We start from the raw sequence: 9875 nt of genomic DNA on the forward strand, positions 1-9875 counted from the left end.
GCTCAGGTCATGATCCCAGGGTCTTGGGATCAAGCCATGCATCTCATCTCATCAGGCTTTCCGCTCAGCAGGGAGCCTGCTTCCCCTCTGCCTGCCTCTCTGCCTCCTTGTGATCTTTGTCTGTCAAATAAATAAATAAATTCTTTAAAAAAATCAAAATCATCCACCTGGATATTTAATATTATATAGAAATTGACTGATTTTTCTTTCACTTTTTGTCCAGATAGCAAATAGATTCAGATTGAGGTTCACCCTTCATGCCATTGGTTTTAATTTACTTCAATAATTGCTGCATCCATCATCAATATTTAAAATTGACCCGAGTCCATTTCAGTGAGGTCAACTCTCCTTTTCAGCATTGATTTTTTTTTTCTCTCTCTGATCACAGATGTATCATATGCTTGTTGTGAACAGGAATAAAAAGTTGGAAGCTTCGAAGAAAAGATAATATAACCCCATCATCAAAAAGAAATTTTTTTTGAAGTGTTTTTTCTGGGGTGCCTGGGTGGCTCAGTGGGTTAGGCATCTGCCTTCAGCTCGGTCATGATCTCAGGGTCCTAGGATCAAGCCCCACATTGGGCTCCCTGCTCAGCGGCAGTCTGTTTCTCTCTCTCTGTCAAAATAAATAAATAAATAAAATCTTAAAAAATAGAAAAAGAAAGTGTGTTTTTCCACTTTTGGCTTTCAGCTAGAGGAGGCAAAAATATAACTGTCTTCAACCATCTGATAGCAGCCACCTCCACCATGCAGCCCAAATTCGTCTCCAGTGAGATCAAAGTCGTGTACCTGAGGCACCCATGGCAAAGTTGGTGTCACATCCCTGAAGAGTAGAGATTGGCCCACTGAGTTGGTCTTTGAAAAAGGCTGGTGATGACATCACCAAAGCGACCTGCAGCTGGATGGGTCTAAGGATTACAGTGAAACTGATCATTCAGAATAGACAGGCCCAGATTGAAGTGGTACCTTCTGCCCTGATTATCGAAGCCCTCAAGGAACCACCAAGAGACAGAAAGAAGCAGAAAAACATGAAGCACAGTGGAAATATGACTTTTGATCAGATTGTCAATATTGCCCAACAGATGAGGCAGTGATCTGTAGCCAGAGAACTCTCTGGAACTGTTAAAGAAATCCTGGGGACTGCCCATGTGAGGGCTGCAATGTGGATGACTGCCACCCTCATGACATCATAGATGACATCAATAGTCATGCAGTGGAATGCCCAGCTCGTTAACTGCAAAGGAAAGTATTTCAATAAAGGATCATTTGACAAACAAAAAATTGCTTTCCCTTTGCATATAGGTGTTCAAGGATTTGAGTTAATACCAAGCCTACAGTTTTGTATCCCCTTTTTCTTTTTTTTTTTTTTTTAAGATTTTATTTATTTGTCAGAGACAGAGGGAGAGAGAGCGAGCGAGCACAGGCAGACAGAGAGGCAGGCAGAGGGAGAAGCAGGCTCTCTGCCGAGCAAGGAGCCTGATGCGGGACTCGATCCCAGGACCCTGGGATCATGACCTGAGCCGAAGGCAACTGCTTAACCAACTGAGCCACCCAGGCGTCCCTGTATCCCCTTTTTCAATTAACATTTTATGATAAGCGTTTCTGCATTCATCACAGATTCTTCAAATATGTTTACAATGGCACAGTGATATTCCAAATTGTGGGTACACTAGAATTTATATATCTCATCTCCATTGTAGGAGGAAATATCTCCATTATTTTCACTATTATACTTAATTCTATGAAGAACAACCTTGCATACAATTTTTTCCTCCCATCTTTGATTATGTCCCTAGGATATATGCCTAGAAATGGGATTATAGGACTGTGCTGGTTGTTTTCCATTCCTATCCCCCACTCCCTTCTCTGCCTTTCTTTATACTGCTCTCTGTCTTTATAGATAGCATCTCCAGGATTCCTCGCCTTTAGGATTCAGTCAGTGGGTGGCACCAAGAGGAGATCAGAGGGCAAGAAAAGAGAGAAGTAAGGATATCTCCTCCTCATTCTCTCCCTACTTTTGGGGCGGTGGCTGCATGCCCCTCCCTACCTCCAGCCCAACTCCCTTCCTTGGTGGTTCCCCCTCCACTGTTCTAGCTCTCTTTTTTTTTTTTTTTTAAAGATTTTATTTATTTATTTGACAGAGATCACAAGTAGGCAGAGAAGCAGGCAGAGAGAGGAGGAAGCAGGCTCCCTGCTAAGCAGAGAGCCCAATGCAGGGGCTCAATCCCAGAACCCTGGGATCATGACCTGAGCCAAAGGCAGAGGCTTTAACCCACTGAGCCACCCAGGCACCCCTGTTCTAGCTCTTACCACTGGATTCTATTCCAAGATTATTTTCTCCCTCGATCCTTTAGCTCTAGATATGGTAACAGCTTCCCACTATTGCTTTTGTTTAGGTGCCTCGACATCCTTTGTTTACTCCTTTAACTTGGCCTGTGTGTTGCTAAGTAGTCTTTTTATTAAAGTCTCTTCCTTTGAACCATCCTGGTGAAACCCCTTTCCTCTTGGGATCCTGACAGACATAGGGTAAAAGAATATCAACTTCTGAAATGCATTCTTGGTAGATATTGCCAAATTGCATGGCAGAAAGTTTATACCCATCTCCACTCCCATTGGAAGAGTGTGAAACCCTGATGACATGAGCTCTTTAAGTTGCAGTCAAGTTTTGAAGGCATTCGGTTTCCTATTTGTTTTCTGGTGCCTTTTTCTCTCTGATGTCACTCAGAGGCAAAGTGTGCTGCCATAGACCATTGAAAGAAAAGTCATTCACGACAAAGGCGAAAATATTGGGATAAACACTTGTATATCATTTACAAACTTGAAATTTCCAGTGCCGGAAGAGACCCTGGATTTTATTGCGAAAACAATTTCTTTGACACCAATGAATAGGGAAGAACACACCTGCCTGGGCACACAGTCTGATGTGGTTTGGGGGTGTCAGTTTACCTGCAGATGACAGCTAAACTCTAGCCCAGGAAACCAGTGGAAATAATAGTGCTGCAGCCTATAGGTCTCAGTATCCACTTTGCGGAAGAATTCCTACTTCATATTATTAGTCCTGGCTTTTTTAGGAGAGCAGTTTGTAGGTACATGGCTTATGAGAAAGAGAATCCACAGAGACATCTTCCATTGCTTCTTCTCAAATGAGAGGCGACTACACAGTGGGCATTTTATACAGTGGTTGCTTTAGCATGGGGCTGAGATTTTAGCCCAGTGAGCTGGATGTTTTCTGTAGCTGACTCCTGACACAGGAAGAAACATTGTGTTTTCCATTTTCTTGAAAATAATGAGACACCTAGTGAGCACAACACAAAAATGTCCTTATGGGAGATGGTAAATTCAGTCAGTATTCATGTAAATGATATCCAGTAAGTGCCTTAATGCTTAATTCTACAAAAATATTCTTATTAGACAAATACCCAGAGCCAGGAATCAGACCAGCTATTCATGCGTATTGGATAATCAAGATAGATTATTACCATATGTTTTTCAGCACTCAATAATTATCAAAGTCCTTTAAACATAAAGTTTCTTCCCACGACACTCAGCATAACAGTCTCCCCTACCAGGCTGTTGGCTCCCCAAAGGCAGGGGTCACACTTTCCAGAACCAGCTCACTGTATAATGTGTAGAGAAGAGGTGCTTGGTAAAGATTTGATGAACTGAATTCATCTGGTTCACTATGAACCATACCCTATAACCCTTCACTTTTGCCCATGTCCAAGCAGACTGTAGGTAAGTCCCCTTGCTCTCATAAATACCCACTGGCCTTCCCCTCTCATATGAGCAGCATTTATTCCATTGCTAGAAACCCTTAATGGAAGGTCACAGTGTGTAAAGCAGGGGTGGTCAATCCATGCCCCAATTAAGACTCCAGTGGAGGCCTTCCTCAGAGGATTTTCCATGTTAGATTACCTGGTATTGAACTCCACTTTCATCCCATCCTGGGGCTTGTGCATTTCCATCCTCAAAGAGCCCATATTTTATCAACTACCTGGAGTATAGATGGAGTAACTTGACACAAGCTAATCCCAAGGTGTTCCTGGTTAGTCTTTGTCTTTGGAAAGTACCTTATTGAAAAGTCCTCACCATACATCACCTGAAAGGGGAACAAATCCTGTGAGATTATCTGGGTCAAGGTTTCTAAAACCCAGGTTTATGAATCCTTGGAGTTTTCACTGATGAATTTTCAGGGTCTACAAGTTAGCTGTGAATATCTTCAATTTTAGATATCCTTCTATGACCATTCAAAGTTAACATAAACGCTTTCTGGACCATCTGGCTAGCTACCTCATAAGTGAATCTGGACACAGGGATTCACTGTCCCACAGAAAGTATTTATCTTGGGACCCAGTAGTCAACTAAAATAATATCATATAACTTTTTATTGAGATATAATTAACATACTATAAAATTAATCCTTTTACACTGTGCAACTCACTGGTTTTTAAGATATTCACAGATTGTACAATGACCATGATTATTTAATTCCAGAACATTTTCATTTCCCTTCCCCCGCCAAATCCCTATTCCCATTAGCAGTCCTTACCTATTTCCCTCTCCCTCCAGCCCCCGATAATTACTAACTTACTTTGTCTCTTTGGATTTGCCTCTTCTGGACATTGCACATAAATGGAATGGCCTCTTGTGTCTGTCCTCTTTCATTTAGGACATTTTCAAGATTCATCTGCTGTGACATATATCAACACTTAGTTCTTTTGCAAGATGGAACATTTTTTCATTGTATCCCCTTGCTTATCCATTCGTCAGGTGATGGACATTTGATTTCGTTCCCACTTCCTAGACATTATGAACAACGCTGCTTTGAGAAACTTTTCATTCTAAGTTAAAAAATTCAGGTCTGTTAAGTCTTCAGATACATTGTTGGGGTCTGTGACAGCTCAAATTTGAGAAGTACTGACCCAGGCTGACTCCACACTTGACTATAGAAAGAAACTGGTCAGGTGACATTCACAGAGTTAATGGAAGCTTCTCTTCTACCACCAGCTTCATAGTGCCAGCTTGCTGTCTTTTTTACCTAGAAGAACCTTCTTAAGTTTCTCTCATGGCGAGAACCACCATTAGCAGCGTGGTTAACTCTTAACTAATAACACCGGTGACTGTTGATCCAACCCAGATGTTGGGCAGCTTTTAATTCTCCCAACTCCTGGCCTGAATACTGGTAATATTTCCTCAGGCGAAAAGCCAGCAAAAAGAATCACCTGGCCAAACATCCCCATTCCGCCTGCTTTTCTTAGAGTGGCCTCCCAGGGGAGCTCTCTAGACAAACAAAGCTTGTTGACCAATTTTGAAGGCCTGGGAAATTATCATGTGAGTCACTGGGATGACAGAACAAAGTGCCAGGCCCCTGAGAAACTCTAAGCACAGGCTTCCAGTATCATTTGTGTCCCAATAGGGAAGGCCCAGGAATCTCAGGGAGGCCTGCCACTTTTCACGGAGGAGCGTCTTCTCTAAGTGGCTTTCAAGCTCCTTGGCCCTTTGTGTGGTACCCCAGAGGCTGAATCCTGTTTTCCTCACAGCAGGCTTGGCCAACAGCAGTTCACAGAGTGGCCCCTCAGCTGTAGGAAACCAAAACAATCCTGGATACTTAGAAGACATATAGTGTAGTTTGGAGCAAGGCCACCATTCTTTCTGGGAAGGAGGCGTTGAAGCTGCTACAAAAGTTTCAAATTAAAGACCAAGAGTTCAGAGCCCGTACTTTAATATAATGCTCATATGAGGTAAGCCAGGCCTTGCAAAACAGTACCTCTGAATCACCTGAGTATTTTATAATGTTCTGAAGATTTTACTTCCTAAATTACACAAAGAGCTGGAGAAACATGGGCATAAAAGCTGTGCAGGTCAAACTTGTTACATTTAGATGGTGTGGAAATTTGGTGGCCTCGATGGGTGTGAGGTCAGAATGAATGCCAAAAGTTGTATGGGTCCTCACAGAACTCCTGTAGGCATATAGGACTCCTGAGGAAGGATAAGTACTAGAGTAGGGGCTTCTAAATATCCAGCATGAGGACAAAGGAGGAGGTATTCATAGGACCAAATGAGGAGAGGGTCACCCATGGCCTCTTCCTTTTTTTCTCATTTCTTCTTCTTCTCCTTTTCTTCTTTAAAGCCACACCTGATTCCACCACTTATTCTAGAGCGTTCGTCATCAGGAGGATGTCGTTTTAACACATAATCCGATCCAGGATTATAAATTCATGCCTGGTGGGTGTTTGAAGAGAGTGAGTGACTCCGAAATTCCTCCCACTATGGGAATGGCACATGAAGTCTCTCCTTCGTGGATTTGCAGGATCCGCTTGGGCCCGGAAGAACTAGAAGAGAATTCCATCACGCGTTTTTAGCGTCTTTAGCCTTAGTACTCTCGTCCCCTCACTTCATTTCTTGATTTATCCCTTTATCTTTCCTGCTTCTGTCTACTTCTGACAGATCTGGCAAAAATACAGCAGACTTGGAGAACCAGGCTGTTCACTTCCCACCCCGGTGCTGTTGCCGCAGATGGCTTCCGAGCTGCTGCCTCCTGGACTTGGGGAGAGTGTCAGCATCAGTCTTTGTCAGCGCAGTCGTGGTGTCTGTCCTGTGGGCTGGGTGCCCTGCAGGGCCAGGGGGTCAACCCCAGGCCCACCCTCCTGGGACTCAGTGGAGTGCTCAAGGGGGATTAGAGAGAATATTTAGAATTAGACAATAAAGATGAAAGACGAGCAAAATCAAATAAAGGTATTTCATTTGTCTCACAGTAGCTTTGCGAAGCATGACAGTGAAGTGTCAGCAGCACTGTCCATTAGAACTTCCTGGGATGATGGAGATGTTCTGCATCTGTGCCATCCAATCTGGTGAGGACACATGGCTATTGAGCAAATGAAAGGTGGCTAGTGAGAAATTGAAGTTTTTATTTTGTTTCATTTTAATTAACTTAAATTTAAATGGCCACATGCACAGGGAGCCTGGGTGGCTCAGTTGGTTAAGTGGCTGCCTTCTGCTCAGGTCATAATCCCAGGGTCCTGGGATCGAGCCCCGCATCGGGCTCCCTGCTCGGCAGAGAGCCTACTTCTCTTTCTCCCTCTGCCTGCTGCCCTGCTGCTCTACTTACTTGTGCTCTCTACCTCTCTGTCAAATAAATAAATAAACATCTTTAATAAAATAAATAAATTAAATAGCCACATGCGACCAGTGGCTGCTATACAGGAGACACTAGTATTTCAAAAATAGCGGAGAGAAGTAGGAGATCAGGCATTGGTGTTTGAGTCCTGGTTTCTAATCCCACCTCCTCAATGTTATTAGTTTGTAACACAAGGAAAGATATTTAACCTCTCCGTACCTTTTTTTAACACCATAAGATGAGGCCACTGGTGTCTACCTTATGGTGTTGTTATGATAGGTAAGGGGGATGCGAGTTTGGGTAGAAGGAAGGAATCATTGACTGGTATACTCAATCAACAAAACCCGCCACAAGTATCTGGGAGAGGTGAGGATGTGTAACCTTTTCCCAAACCAGAGACCCCTAGATTACCAGCTGTGTTGCCAAGTTGTGGCAGTGGCATTAAAAGCTCATATTCACAGCTCCTTTTACTTTTTTGATGTTTTCTTTCTTTCTTTCTTTTTTAAGATTTTATTTATTTATTTGACAGAGAGAGATCACAAGTAGGCAGAGAGGCAGGCAGAGAGAGAGAGAGAAAGGAGGAAGTAGGCTCCCTGCCAAGCAGAGAGCCTGATGTGGGACTCAATCCCAGGACCCTGAGATCATAACCTGAGCCGAGGGCAGAGGCTTAACCCACTGAGCCACCCAGGTACCCTTTTTTGATGTTTTCATTGGGATCTTACACTTTTATTCTGAGCAGCAGGTAAGGCAAAGACTATTCAGTTTTGCAGATAAGAAAAGAGAGATGAAGAAAGAAAGAAAGAAAGACTTACTTGCTCCAAAATGTTAACACCCAGGACCTAATACCAGAGACAGTAGTCTCCCCATGGGTCAGGGGCCAACGTCCTCAAACTCTGCCTTTTGGTACAAAGAAGCCCTTCTCAATTCTGTCTGTTCCCCTCTCCAGTCAGCCAGCGATGTGATATCTGTCCTGGCATTGACTGATTCACAAAAATGGGTAACCAAACTCTCTGGAAGGCAGCAACTGTAATCTTTGCCAAATGACAGTGAAGAAATGCTTTTGTCCTGCTGTCTCATTGTTTCTCTGACCAGGGCTGTCAATGCTGGCTTACTCAGACACGGAGAGCATTTCTGCAGTTCTGGATCTCCATCCAAACTTCGCACGTCCATTTGCCGATACCCTCATGCCTATAATTATTTAATTGCTTTCTTCTAATTCCTGCAAATAAGAGCTCTGCCATCTGAGAAAAGATTAGGAAAAACAGAACCCATAGAACTAAAACCGAGGAAAAGAACCACTTCCCATCTTGTCATGCGCAACCACACCCCCTGTTGACCGAAGCAGACCAGTTTAAAACTAGAAAAAAAAAAAAATTCTTTACAACTTTATTGAGGCAGAATTCATGTACCATAAAGTGTGCTATTTAAACTGTACAACTTGATGAGTTTAAACATGTATATGCCCATGAAGGCATCATAGTCAGGATAATGAACATTTAGGTTAAGTGCGCCCAGATCAAAACTATATGATAAAAGCAGTACCACTGTCTTAAAAATAGTGGCGCTAGACCCTGCAGGGCCATTTTTATTTCAGTGGCTATCATCATTGAAGAGGCAGCTCGCCATCTCATCTCCCTGTGGGTCTGATCTCTGTGTGGGTTTTCCTGTCCCCCCCACCCCACCAGTTACAACATTCATCATTCTGTGTTAAGGCCAGCTCCTTTCCTGGTGCTCTGGTTTTCATTCCCTTCCTCTTTTCCAAACACTCCACTATGAGCATCCCCCTTCCCTGCTGAATCATCTACTTCTTATCAGCAAGCTCCTTTTCAATCTTAAAACAAACAAAACACAATAAAATAAATCAAATCCCTCTTCCTGATTCCCCATTTCTCCCTTCAGTCACTTACTGCTCTGTCTCCGGCCTTCTCAGCAGGGCCAGACTTTCATAAATAATTGCCGAAATTCACTCTCTCCACTTCCTTTCTTCTTCTCTCTTAAAACCCCCCTCCCACCCCCCTCCTCACCACACACACAGAAGCTGTTCTTGACCAGGTCACTCGCTACCGCCCTGTTGCTGCATTCAGGAAACCCTTCTCAGTCCTTATCGTGCTATGACACTGCTGACCACACTAACCTTCACGAAATAGCTTGGCTGTTTATTTTCTTGGGTTTTTTTGTTTTTGTTTGTTTTGTTTTTACAAAAGTGATGCTTTTTTAAAAAAATAGAAGCGGTAGGAAGCTCTCTCTAGGCTCACCCTGATTCGCTGCTGCCCACAGCCACCTGTGCCGCTGTCCGAATCGTGAAACAGCCTCAGAAAGTACCCTAACTGGGGAAAATTCCTTACTTGCCCTACTGTAGAAACCAAGAAATTTCTATAAGCCAAAACCTCCCACACAAACAAGCAAACAGATAGAGAAGGGCCTGCGCTCAGTAACTTTTCAACCCTAATCCTAATAGTTGCTTTAAATACACAGGCACCCCACTCTCCTCTGTGCCATTAACTTTTTTTTGTTTGTTTTGTTTTTAAGATTTTATTTATTTACTTGACACAGACAGAGACAGATCACAAGTAGGAAGAGAAAGAGGGAGAAGGCGGCTCCCTGCTGAGCAGAGAACCCGATGTAGGACTCCATTCCAGAACCCTTAGATCATGACCTGAGCCGAAGGCAAAGGCTTAACCCACTGGGCCACCCAGGTGCCCTTGTGCCGTTAACTTTTAAAATAGTCATTGTTGGGCGCCTGCGATGGGATCGAGTCCTG

The 9875-nt window shown here is 43.4% G+C and overlaps 1 pseudogene; it reads left to right on the top strand.

Annotated features, from left to right (window-relative positions):
• The first annotated feature begins 744 nt into the window (after positions 1 to 744).
• Positions 745 to 1231, top strand: LOC131837106 (large ribosomal subunit protein uL11-like; annotated as a pseudogene).
• The last annotated feature ends 8644 nt before the right edge of the window (positions 1232 to 9875 follow it).

The sequence above is a fragment of the Mustela lutreola genome, chromosome 7, assembly GCF_030435805.1.
Source record: "Mustela lutreola isolate mMusLut2 chromosome 7, mMusLut2.pri, whole genome shotgun sequence".
NCBI lineage: Eukaryota > Metazoa > Chordata > Mammalia > Carnivora > Mustelidae > Mustela > Mustela lutreola.